Source organism: Buceros rhinoceros, unplaced genomic scaffold (assembly GCF_000710305.1).
Source record: "Buceros rhinoceros silvestris isolate BGI_N320 unplaced genomic scaffold, ASM71030v1 scaffold32022, whole genome shotgun sequence".
Lineage (NCBI taxonomy): Eukaryota > Metazoa > Chordata > Aves > Bucerotiformes > Bucerotidae > Buceros > Buceros rhinoceros.
In genome coordinates this window covers 694-13,006 of record NW_010398911.1, presented here as the reverse complement: position 1 = coordinate 13,006, position 12,313 = coordinate 694, and positions in this window count along the sequence as shown.

The following is a 12,313-nucleotide window of genomic DNA, read 5'->3' as shown; positions in this document are numbered from 1 at the left end:
ACAAGGGAGAGGCTCGTGGGACAGAGGAGCTGTGTCCAGCCCGAGACATCTGCTGCGGAGCGCTCTGGACCATTGTCACTCATCGCACCTGCACTAGAGGAGCAGCACAGTCTAGCGAGCAGAGCAGGGTCCACCACACAGGTTCTCCTGCCCATGTCTCCAGTGGGCTCACACAATTTCATCTGAGTTTCATCCCACTGTGGGTGTTTGTTTAGGAGCCTCTTGCCTGCTCTGCACAACCTGGCATCCCAAACACCCACATACCGGCCATGTTCTGGGTGCTTTGAAGGGGAAGGGCAAGTGCTGGCGTGTAGAAAACGCATAGGTCCGTATTCCTCTGCACAGGGTGAAGTGTCTGCTGCCTAAAAGAAACCTCCCCTATCAAACGCAGCCCTGGTCCTTTCAGACCTGCAGCATTGGACAGTAACTCCCAGCCTTTGGGGACAGTGAGGGGGGAAAAAAAGATTAATTCATTCAGGTTTGTGAAGCGCTCTGAAACCCCAAGATGGAAAGTGTCACAGGCAAATGCACCAAGAGTCACCACAACCTGCTTCAGTGGCATTTTTAGTGCTGACCTTCCCCTTCCTTTAGGGAAGAATGAACGGTGTGTGCCCGTGTAGACCAAACCCATTCGTTCCCCAGCCCTAGCCCAGCTGATGCACCACGGTGACCAGGAGCAGCGAGCTCTCGTATATTTAGGGTCACTAATACCGTATTTTGTCTTCCGTGTGCGCTTGCTCAGATGAGAGATTTCAGTCATCTCTATGCCAGGAACACTAAGGTCATCTCAACCCTGGTCTCCAGCGGAGACTTGTGCCTCTCCCCTCCTCCTGCCTTGTTTATATCGAACGCAACTGAGAGTGTCTCCAGGAGTGGAATATTCTCCTTTCTCTCCGCACACCTCGGGGAGGACCAACGGAGCTGCCTGCAACACCCACTGCCTGCATGAACAGCCGGAGTGGTTTCACCGCCTGGTTGCTTTGCAGCTGGCTAGAGCAAAAGCAGCGGGGAATAAGGGCAACAAGCCCCAGGCAGCTCCTGCGAGGCTGAGGCAGAGGCAGAGGGGCGGCTGCACCGTGGGGCTCCAACATGCTGCCTCCAGTGAACTTCCAGGAGAGGAGCACAGCCCGCAGACTGTGGGTCGTCAGGGCCCAAGGCATGGTTAATATGAAAACAAAAATAAACCAAAACCTCACATGGAATTTCTGCCGTTGGCTGCCCTGGTCCGATGTTCTCTCTGAGCACTGCTGGCTGCCATCAGAGACAAGACTCTGGACTAGACCTGGTGTGACCCAGCCGGGCAGCTCTGGGTGCCGCTTCCACTGCCCTGCACTGAGATACGCCCGTGGGGCTTGAGACTCTGCGGCTCCCGAGTTGGCTTTGATTTCAGGGGTACAGGAGGCTCTGCTGGAAGTAAGCTCTGTTGTTTTTTTTTTTTAATTTTAAATCCATCCCTCACCAGGGCTTCCTCCCCTCTCAATGTTTGTTGGCTTTGCGGTCCCGATGGTGGCATATTTCACAAACGACATCTGTTGTCCTCCTTGTGTACTCCTACAGCCATACCCGTGCTTGTAGAAAGGCGCTAAATCAAGCACGAGGAACAAGAGCTTGCACTACGTACTGACACTGAGATCAGGAGGAACGCAACGTGTTCCCATTTAACATTTCATACGTCTCAGGTAACACCCCAACAGATGGAAACCAAGCCAGTTCCTCACCGTATTTTACACTGACCACCACTCCTGTTAAACCCAGCAGAAAGGGAGCTGTGGAGCCGGCATTAGCCTGACAGATGCCGAGACGAGCTGCACCAGAAAGGAGCCTCTCAGCCTGGAACAGCGCACATTCAAGAGGCATCTGCTTATTGTTGGAGCTGCGTATCTATTTACGCAGACAGCCCGCGAAAGGCTGGCAGGGGCGCTGAGCCTGGCATGTTCAGCTCGCAGCAGGCACCCAGCACGCTCTGTCTCCCTCTGGCCATGTCACCAGGTTCCACTTCATTGCTGAGCAGTGGCAGAATAATGAGGCAGGGAAGGGCGGGGGGTGCCCTCCAAGGCAGCGCTCCCCAGGTCAGGCTCCACGGGCACCCGCAGTCCCTGGGGAGCACCCTCCGGCTCCTTTGATACAGACGCGAGAAGAGGCTCTCATGAGTGAGTCAAGCACAGCTTCTGGTGCATGAAAAGAGACCTCCTTTAACAAGAAAGAAAATTAATTAAGTGGGTAAAATCCCACAGGTTGCAACAGCAGCTGAGGAATTATCTTTCTATCAGGTTGGTAATGAGGACTGAAAACCCTCACACAGACTTTAACAGCTTTATATGGGCTCATTGGCATGCCGGGTCAGACGCCAGGCTCTGCATTCCCAGGAGCAGCAGAGCAGCTCCAGTTACAGACCAGACTGGGCAACCCCCTGCCGAAAACAGTATCGCCACGACACCCCAAAACGAAAGGCACATCCCTGTCCAGCAGGATAACTTCTTCCCACAGAAATCATGCCCAGGGAGATGGTGGGTCTCCACATGCAATGCCCTGGTTGACCTCGCACACCTCTGTTTAGATATCTGAGAGAGAGTCAGCTACTCCAACAAAATCACGTAGGTCACTCCCTGTTCCCTGCAATGGGAAAGCTGCCCGAACGGGGCTTGCTGACGAGCATGGCAACAAGCAGTGGTGCAAACACGGGAACTACCCCAACAGGGGATCGCCGCCACGCAGAAGCCACGGAATTGGCTGAGCACCCCCCTGAGCTGTGCCAGGCTGCATTCCAGAACTGCACTAACCTCCCTGGTTCCTAAGGCAAAGGAATTTGCCTCCCCCCACTCCTGAGAAAAAGAAAGAAAAAGCAAGTGAACTCCTGGCCACCCTTCCAAAAGCGCTGCTGTGGACATCTGCCGCCTCTCTTACTATTCCTCTCACAGGAGTCCCAGCAGGCCCCGCGGTTTCACTGTGCGCAGCATGAAAGGGCTCCCTGCCCTAAGATCTTGCTGCCTGCACAGACTAAAAGCAGTAAAAAAGGAAATACTAATATTTCCCTTGTTACAGCTGGGAAGCAGAAATCCAGAGAGACTCGGGTGGTAAAGATCTGACAGGAAGGCAGGGGCAGAACGGGGAAGGGAACATCTTCAGTCTCCAGCTTTTTACTCCAGCATGGAGGTCACCGTTTCTTCCTTTCTCCTTCTCCTGACTTTCCCTGAAAGCTGTTTCTCTAACAGCTCATACAGCTCATTCTCCAAAGTCCACTGCCTGCTGCTGCGCTTTGTTTCCAAGGGGAGGAGGCTTCCAAGGGCATTCTGATGTAAGTGAGCACAAGGAATTCTCATCTGGGACCCAGAATCTGCCCCAAAGATGCCAGTTTGCCCCTTTAAATGAAGGACAAATGCTGGTACATGCTGGTTTTTAACAGACCTGACCACGGGGCCTTCAGCTGGCCGACTCGGGTAGAACCACACTGGTGCTTGTACTTCTGAGCAGATATTTCGTGTATTACCTGGGTGTTATCAATCAGCACAGATGATATGCCCACCAGATGAGACCATTATTTTGCAATTACACTGAAATGAAAGATGCTTCTTGCCAAGGTTTCACTTATTACCCAGCCTTACCAAAGGCCAAAGATAACGGAGCGTTTTCCCACCATCTCTGTCTCTCATTAATCCAAATGCCCTCCGTGCCCTAAACCTATTGCAAAAAGAAACCAGTGGCACCTCCTGAGCAATAGGATTCAATTACCTACCCGAGGACGCAGGCTGCCCAACAGAAGCATTTGCATTATTAATAGCTACTTCAAACCATTTTAGACCATCTTTTAACACGCTCCACCGCATCCTCGGCTCCTCATGGGTTTGAAATAGCTGTGGTGCAACATTGAGTCCAGCTTCTTCCAGCCATTCTCTCTTGTTTGACTCTGAAATAATGCTTTCTGTCATCCTGATCTGAGAATTCAGGTTTGCTGTTGCAGCCAGGGTGTAGGTCTGCTACGAGCAGTTCAGACGTCCAGAGAGGCTCGTTCAGAAAGGCTTTGATCCCCGCTTAGGGAATTTAATGCAATTCCTTGCTCCATGGGAGTGCCATGGGCTTCCTCACGCAGTGTTAGATCCAAATACACTCGTACGCACTACCATTTCATGTATGATACATGTGTGTGTGGTTCCGGTCCTTCACAAGGGTTCTCAGTGAAAAGCTGATAGAGAAGGGAGCACTTCATGGAGGAGCCCAGCTCTTCAGTCCTCTTTCGGAATGCACCACGGGTTCTGCACAGCCCATATCTCTGCTTTATCTTCCTCGGATCCCCTTTCTTTAAACAAACTCCAGATTCCTCCCACCACCCAGCAAATGCCTCTTAAGACCTGATTGTTTTTCTTGAGACACACAATAATTTTAAAGGACTTAGCAGCAGTGTTTCGAGAGGGAAAAGCACACAAAACCAATAATCAAATGGGAAAGGCCACGGAGAAAGCCGCAGCCAGTTATGGAAAAGGACACACAATGCTGTTCCATTATCCTCCTGAAATGAGGACTAAAAGCTTGCAAAATTCCATTCCAGTGGCTGCAACTCCGCCTAAATCCTCCTGACCACAGGATCAAAGCTACCACATACCACAGGTCTTGGCATTTTCATCATGTTCCAAACAGCTAGCACATGGCTCAGAGGTTTCAGCCCTTCAGACTAACAAATCTGGTGATCAGCACATGCAATCAGACTGCTAAGAGCGAAGAGGAAGAGGAGTCTCCCAGACATGGCAAAACCACGCTCCCCCCTCATAGCCTTCACTGTTCTCCCCCCTGAGCAGGTCAGGAGTCCTTGCCCACACACTACCTCACCATAACCTCTGCCACTCGGTGTCTGTCCTCCTGCTGTCCTTCACTGTCTTCCTCACAGAACCCAAGGTGGCTCTGGCTGTGCAGAACTGCAAATAAACCACAGTAGGGGTTTGGGTTTTGCAAATCGCCTCTGAATAAAGGCTACACAGAAAGGTTCAGTGCAAATACAACTCCTGCCCGAGTCAGTCAAACCAGATCAGCTTTAAAGATTATCGGTGAGAAACCTTCACTGGAACATGCAAGACAGCAAAGACACTAGCCTTGGGAGGAAACTGTATTGTCACTGTGCGTAGGGCGTTCATGGGTGGAAGCACATTGCTGAAGCGTTCAGCCCACCCCACCTCCTGGCTCCAACGTAAACGGAGAAGGACAGCAAAGATTCAGGTGCCAGCTGCCACCCCAGATGAGAGTGCTCAGAGCAATGTGACAGCAGGGGTGTCTAGAACCAGAGGCCTCCTTCCCCCTTGGACCTGGACCTAGCCTCGGGAGTAGGGCAAGTGGAGGAAACATTTGACTCACCATCAGCTCTTCTTCCTCAGCACCTCAGCTGTCCTGCTCTTAGCCAGGGATCTCCTCCAACTGCCCTGTCCCTACAGCTCACAGCCAGACAGCAGACTCCTGTACCAGCAGTTAACTGGCAATGAAGAAGATCAAACAAAATCATCAGTGTTGTCTCCTCGCCAAGCTTTCGTCTGCCAAATGAGCTGCCAGCCAGTAAGACAAGAAACCCTCACTAACAACAGCCGCAAGATGCAGAAGCATCTCTCTGTGCCGAGATAACGCTCAGCAGGGCCCTTTTCTGGTTCCAGAGCACTGCAAGCAGAAAACCCAAGGCAGACAAGTAGCTCTTCAAGGCAGACATTAAACATTCACTTGTAATAAACACCCTCCTGAGCCCCAGGGACCAGCGGGAGGTGCAGGGAAAGGCTGCAGACAGAACCCAGAGAGGCCAGACTCGCATTGCCTCGCACCACAGTTATCTGAATGTGTGAAGGAAAAAAAAACAGAAGTGTTTTCAAAACGGTCCATGTGCTAAGAGACAGAAAGGAAATGTCGTACTTGGACACTTCAGTTCTTCAAGGGCGGTTTCCCTTATCTCTGAACAGCAAATACCAGCTTCTCACTGGTATTTGAGAAATGTCTAACAGAGTGGCAAACACGCTCTGCCTCGGCCTGAAATGTCTCCACACTTGGAAACTTCTTATCTTCTCTCTCCGGAGCAGGGGTGCAGTTGGGGAGGGCGAGGGAGAAAGGGATCTGGGAGACCACCAAAGAGAGACTGGAATTGGGAGAGCAGCCGCTGCTGCCCGTTTAATGGCTTTGCCTTGTCCAGCTAGAGCGGTGGGTTCTATTTATCCCTTGATCACACGGTCATGGTCCTGCCGTTCTAAACAGAACTGTAGGCTGTAGGATCATAGACCAAGAAAAATCCCTTAAAATCAGATGGAAGGACACGCATAGGGCAGGGGCAGCCAGCTCCGAGGATGGGGGTGACTACACGCCGTGTCCACAGGAAACGCTGGTAACTTCCAACAATACGAATCAGACCTTTTCCATGTAACTGCTTAACTTCACGTAGGGGAAGAAAGAAGTATTATAAAGACTAATATTTCAATGGTATAGCAAGAAGATGGGCAAACCCAGTGAAAGCGGTAAGAATGCAGCTGAGAGCACAGCTGAAGCTTTGCAGCAAGTTTGTTCATTCATGGTAACGTCCTCCTGTATCAGCACTTCCAGGAACACTCCTGTAAACAAGAGTGCCAGCAGAAACCAGAACAGGCCTTTACAACCAACCGCTCAAGAACGGCTGCAGAATAAGAATCTGCTAATTCAGTGCAAATATTCATGCAGGGAGCAAGATCCTATGAATTACAAGCGTTTAGTCAAGGAGCAGAAATACTACTGCGTGACCTAGATGTCAAAACACCAGCGGAATAGCGCAGCTGGCAGCGGCACTCCTGAATACCAGCCACCGAATCCTGAAAAGAAATTGCTTGTAAACAACCAGCAGACCCAGAGACAATCCGTGAATAATTTCAAATAACTCTTGCAGCCGAGAAGTCAATAAGCTGTTTGTAGACCATTTGCCAAGAGCAGGACTCACACAGAAAGCTGTGTTTTAAAATTGCTACAGATGATCACGTCGCCGTCACGAGGACATCAGTGACTCACCACGAAGAGACACAAGTAATTGCACCAGGGGTCAAAAGGGCCTTTTCTCTCTTGTATTACATTCTGCAGGTGTATTAGGATAATTTCTTTAGGTATAATTCTGCTGATCCCCAAGGCACAAGCCGTTAGTGAGTGATGGAGACAAGCTGATGAGACTTGACGGCTAAGGAGGCTGATTCGCCCTCTCCACTCGTGAACAAAATCTGACGTCAATGAACCCGTACTCGAAGGTACTAACGTCATTGTTCAATCTCATTCTCGCAGGCAGCATACCAGATAATAATTTCATTCCCATGAGTTGCAGAAGAGCAGTGACACCTTCAATTCCAAGCAGCACACGCTCTTCAATCCTTTAAAAATTTACAGATTTGCTACTACTGTCCAATTGAAAAAAAAAATCCAAACCGAACCTTCCCAGAGCTGGATTCTCCAGGGATGCCCGAGAGCTGCAGGACAGGGATCCCAAGCTGGACATGACAGTTGGAAAAAGACGACTGCTGACCTCTCTACACCCGTACATCAATTATTTGCTGGCTTTACCACAGCACTGCATGGAGAGGTGAGAAGCAGTCGCCAAGGAGCCTCAGTCCCCCGGGTTCAGAGCAGCAGCTCCTCATGGGAACGTCACGAGCCTTCCAGTTCGTGAGGGGAACAGCAGGTTACGGGACACAAGGAAAGCTGGCCCTGTTCAGCTGTGGTGAGATCTGCTCCAGGAGCAACAGGAAACACACTGTTAGGAGGGTCTTATTCTGAAGGAGAGAATTCCCAGAGCCACTGATCTTGTAAAAGCATCAGGTTTCCCTGACCTCAGTAATAAAATGGCATCAGCCAAGATTTTGCAACATTTAAGAAAAATGTCATGGCTCTCCTTCTCTCATCAGTTCTGAGTTTTGTTTGCTTCATCAGTTCTATTGGCGTAACATCAGAGATCTCTAAGTGTCATCCTTTGTTCCTCACAGAAGCCTTTATCCCCTTCCTCTTGCCCTGAAGTTAGAGCGCTGCAGTAGATGGTCAGGAGGCACTAATCACATCGACAAGCAAGTTTGTGAAATCACAGAGCAGTAGAAGTGCCGGGGGGGACACAACCTTCCTCCCAAACAGTTTGAATTTTGTTATTCTTCACTGGGTCATGCATCTTCTTTCACTTGGGGTTCTACCACCTGCCCCTACTAAAAGCCTCACAGCTCCCTGCTCGCTGCACCTCAGCGGTGCAGCATCTCACCTCCACAGCCTTCCCCAAATGACACATCTGGGGAAATGTTAGCAACCACGAGACTTAACGCACCTCCTGTGTATTTTACAAGTGGTCTCAAACACTCGCATTGTTTCCTTCAAATCAGGTTCATGACCAGGTGAAGAACTTGCTCTCAGGTGTGACTCAGTGTGACCCAAAGAGCAGCGGGGCAACTGAAGTGGACAGTTGCTTTTTGCTAGACGCTGATTTTCTCTGTAATTGTAGCTCTCCTGGTCTGCACGGGGTTCACTGGCAGTAAATGCTGTAAGGAGGGCACATCAGTGCGGTATCACAAAGCATTCAAACAAACTAATGTCTTTGGAATTGAGCGCTGAGTGCGGAGTCCAACCATTTGGAGCTGGCTCTAGCACGGTCTAGTCAAGATTAATCACATTTCTACCACGCTTGAGTTAAATCCAGGGCCTTTCACTCAACCACGATGTCCCTTCCCTGGACACTCTTCTCCTGTTTGGGTCACCAGCAAAGGAAATCCTAGGACAACAAGCACCTCCCTTGGGGCTTTATTTAAACAAACAGACAGCTTCTCCTGCAGAAATGCCGGTGTCATAATGACATCCCAGCCACTTTTCAACATCTCGCCCTCTGTTCAAGGAGGAGAGATGCTGTCAGGTTGGAAAGCTCAGCCAGCTGGCCATGAGGAACAGCCACACTTCTTGGGGTGACTGTCTTTAACCCCTTTCTTTGCATTTCTTGCCCACCTTCCTCTTGGGATGGAGTTGCAGTGTAACTGTCTCACATCCCTCAGCCGTGGAGGCTGGGCAGGGTTTGCCCAGGATGCCTCGGAGCTCTCCTAGCTCAGGGGGGCAGGTGAGGAAGCTCCCAGCCTCATCCTCCTGATACACTGAGGAACTTCGCTGTCTGGAGGACGCTGAGCCAAGACGTCACAGTTTTTGATGTGTAATGTATCTTTAAAAAAAAGAAAATGTATCTTTAAAAAAAAAAAGAGTAAAAAGTCCTACTTACTTCTGAAAAGGAGCTGTAACATCACCAGGAAACACAAGCAAATAAACCCCAGTTCCCACAGTGTTTCACACTGGACACTTGACTCTGTCCTAAAGAGACAAACATCTTTATTACCTCGTCTCTGACTGCCATACCCCAAACCCACCCAGCTTCACGATGACATCTTCTCAAGCGATGGTCCAAGCGATTAACACAGTTTTGCTAAACTGTTCTCAACATGTACTTAATTAGTTTCGAAGGCTGAGGCTTCTATTTCAGCCACGAGAATTCACATTTGCCTGATTCACAGGTGACCTCCCCCAGTGCTCTCAACAGGCCTAATCAAAGGGAAGCCTCCTTCCCCGGCCAGTGCTGCCCCAGGGACCGCCACCACTAGATGTTCTTCACCCCTTCCCGCTGAACCTGCTTATGGCTCTTCGCTGGCCTGTGTCTGTGTTTCAGCTGGTAAAGGACGAAACACCAAAAGCAACAGCTTTCTCCTCGAACCATCTGCTTCCTGTAGCATTTGCATTTGCTGCCGGCACGGGCAGGATTGTGAGGTCCTTTCCCAGACCAGCTGCTGAGGGAGAGACCCCAGGAGCAGAGCTTGTGCTCACAAGCCGCAGGTCCCATGTACGGTATTTACCCAGTATGGATGGAAGCAGTGTGTGGCAGCTGGTTAACATCCTGGAACACCACGGCAGAACGATCCTGACCAGAAGTTAAAGAGAGCCTCGTAATTAATTGAGGCTGCAGGACGAATGCGGGCAGCCTGACGAATTACCTCAGCTACCCCGGCTAAGGCGCGTGCTGTTCGACACGTGTTGGGGGATGGCTAGTGCTCACTGGCAGCCAGCATCTCTGCTTCGTGTCTCTCTAGAGAGGCGTTTCCAAACACCTAACACAGCTCCCGCAGCCAGAGCCTCGCTCCGCTGGGCTGCAACAGCCACCGCTTCCCTTTCCCTGGCACACCCCTCACAAGAACACTGAGGTCCTTGCTCAGAGCTCCCATCAGCTCCCGACGACCTCAACGGCTCCCTGTTCTGTACAGAGCAGCGGGAGAAACAACACGTGAATGTTGAGGTCAGCACAAAATAGTATCGGAACTGCCACCCCCAGCTCCCGAGCTGGACATTTACTCGGAAACAACCAGAAGATCATTCCTGTACCAAGAACCTCGTGAGATTCAGCAAAGCAAGCACGAGGCAACTGGAGTGGGCATATAAAAAAAATAAATCACATCTCTCCAGAGGCTCAGTGGAAGGCGGAAAACATAACAACTTTAAAATAATTTTCACACAGCACTGGCCAAAATGCTTTGAAGGGTGCTTACCCAATAAACCAGCTTCAGGTTTCTGCTTAACCTTGTGACCTTTTAAACCCATAAGTGAAAGCTTTTTGGTTAGAAAAAAAGGAAAAGGAGGGATCAAGTTAAAGCATTCACCTGGCAAATATGCAAGAGGCTTAAAAACGACCAGCTTCATCTCCCCAGATTAATCTGCAGTGCAAACAAGACACTAACGATTTATTTCTCACCCCACTGCACCAACTCCCTCTTGGTCTCTTTAAGACAGAAAAATGAATAATAATAATAAATGTATGTGCTCCCTTCATTAACCGCTCTGAGCCCTCATTTCTGACTCGGTATTAAAACATCAAACCCAAGCTCCCCAAGCCCCATCACATTGGGTGATCGCTGCGTCTTTACCACTTAGAGAAGATCTGAAGAGGCACCTAATACATTTATTATGTTACAGGCACCAGCACACAGTCTTTTCCAAATGAATAATCCCCTCCACATGACACTTAACTCCCCAGCAGGTCCTTTGGCAGTCAGGTTAATAACCTTCATATTACGTGGGTAAAAGAAGATTAATAGTGAATACGTTGACTCCAAGTTTACAGCACAGCACCTCCTCCCTTTGTCTGGTCCCAGGCACCGTTAGTCTCTCTCTAGGGCGTGACAAACACATCCCGCCCGGCACTGCTGGCAAATGCTTCTTGACTGAGTATTTGGGATCAAAGAGCCTCTTCTCGTCTCACGCTGCAGCTCCAGTGGGATGGGCTCACTTTCATTTGTCTTCCTAGTCCAGCAGGAACAGTAGCAAGTGAGAGAGAATAATTAATTTATCTTAAGAAATAAAGCCCTCAAAAATTTATATCCAAGTACTGCATTTTATCCACGCTGCCTTTAGACCAAAATACCATATTTTCAGAACATATTTTTCAGACTTTAACAAGCACCCCAAGCCCTCTAAACTCCTAAAATCCTCAGCACGAGAAGGAAGAGCAACTCTAAATCTGACTATATTCTGAACAAAAGGGAGGTGTTTTCTCTCTCCAGCATTTCCTTCCTGACACGGCACTGACAGATCTGCAAGGCCAGCTTGTTCCACCCAAGCTGGGAAGCCCCGGAGCAGCAGCCTCCCCCGGGGACCAAAGCAGCCAAAATTTTCTTTAGGTGCCAGCAGGGCAGGGAGCAGAACCCACCACGCTGCTCCTCCAGGCAAGGCTCAGCCACCCAGCCAGGTTGCCCGGCACACCATCACCATCACCTCCTTGCTGCAGCTTGTTCCCTCAGGCTTTTGTGCCGGTTACTGTGCAAGAACCAGCCCAAGAGCAACCGGGCTCATCCACAGCCGCAGGACCAGACGGGCTGGGAAGAACCCAAGTGTTCTTAGGCAGCGAACAAGGCTTTGCAAAACCTCTTCGTTTTCTGCTTCTCAGGTGTTGAACAGAGTCAAGTCCTGTCACCCTTCACCCTCTCCAAAACAAAGCACAGTGCAAGGAGGAGGGGTTCTTCGCCTGTCGGAGTGACAATTTTTTTTCCCCAAATACAAGCCTAACTGGTATTTTCTAGCCAAAAGTTCTTCTCAGAGCAGACGAAATCTTACAGGTTTTAGATTTCAAAATAGCCACTTCACAGAAATTCCACAGACGAGAGTGTATCTTCCTGGGCCTCAAAATCATTGGGAAGAAAAGACTACAGCATTTAGGCAAAATCGCTGGCTCCAGCTGAGCTCCTCACCCCCCGCTGCCGGCGAGAGCTGCCTTCCCCCAGCTCAGCCACGCACTGTAGCCACTCGAGACAGTTAACCAGGGGCGCGGAACAACAACCGCCCC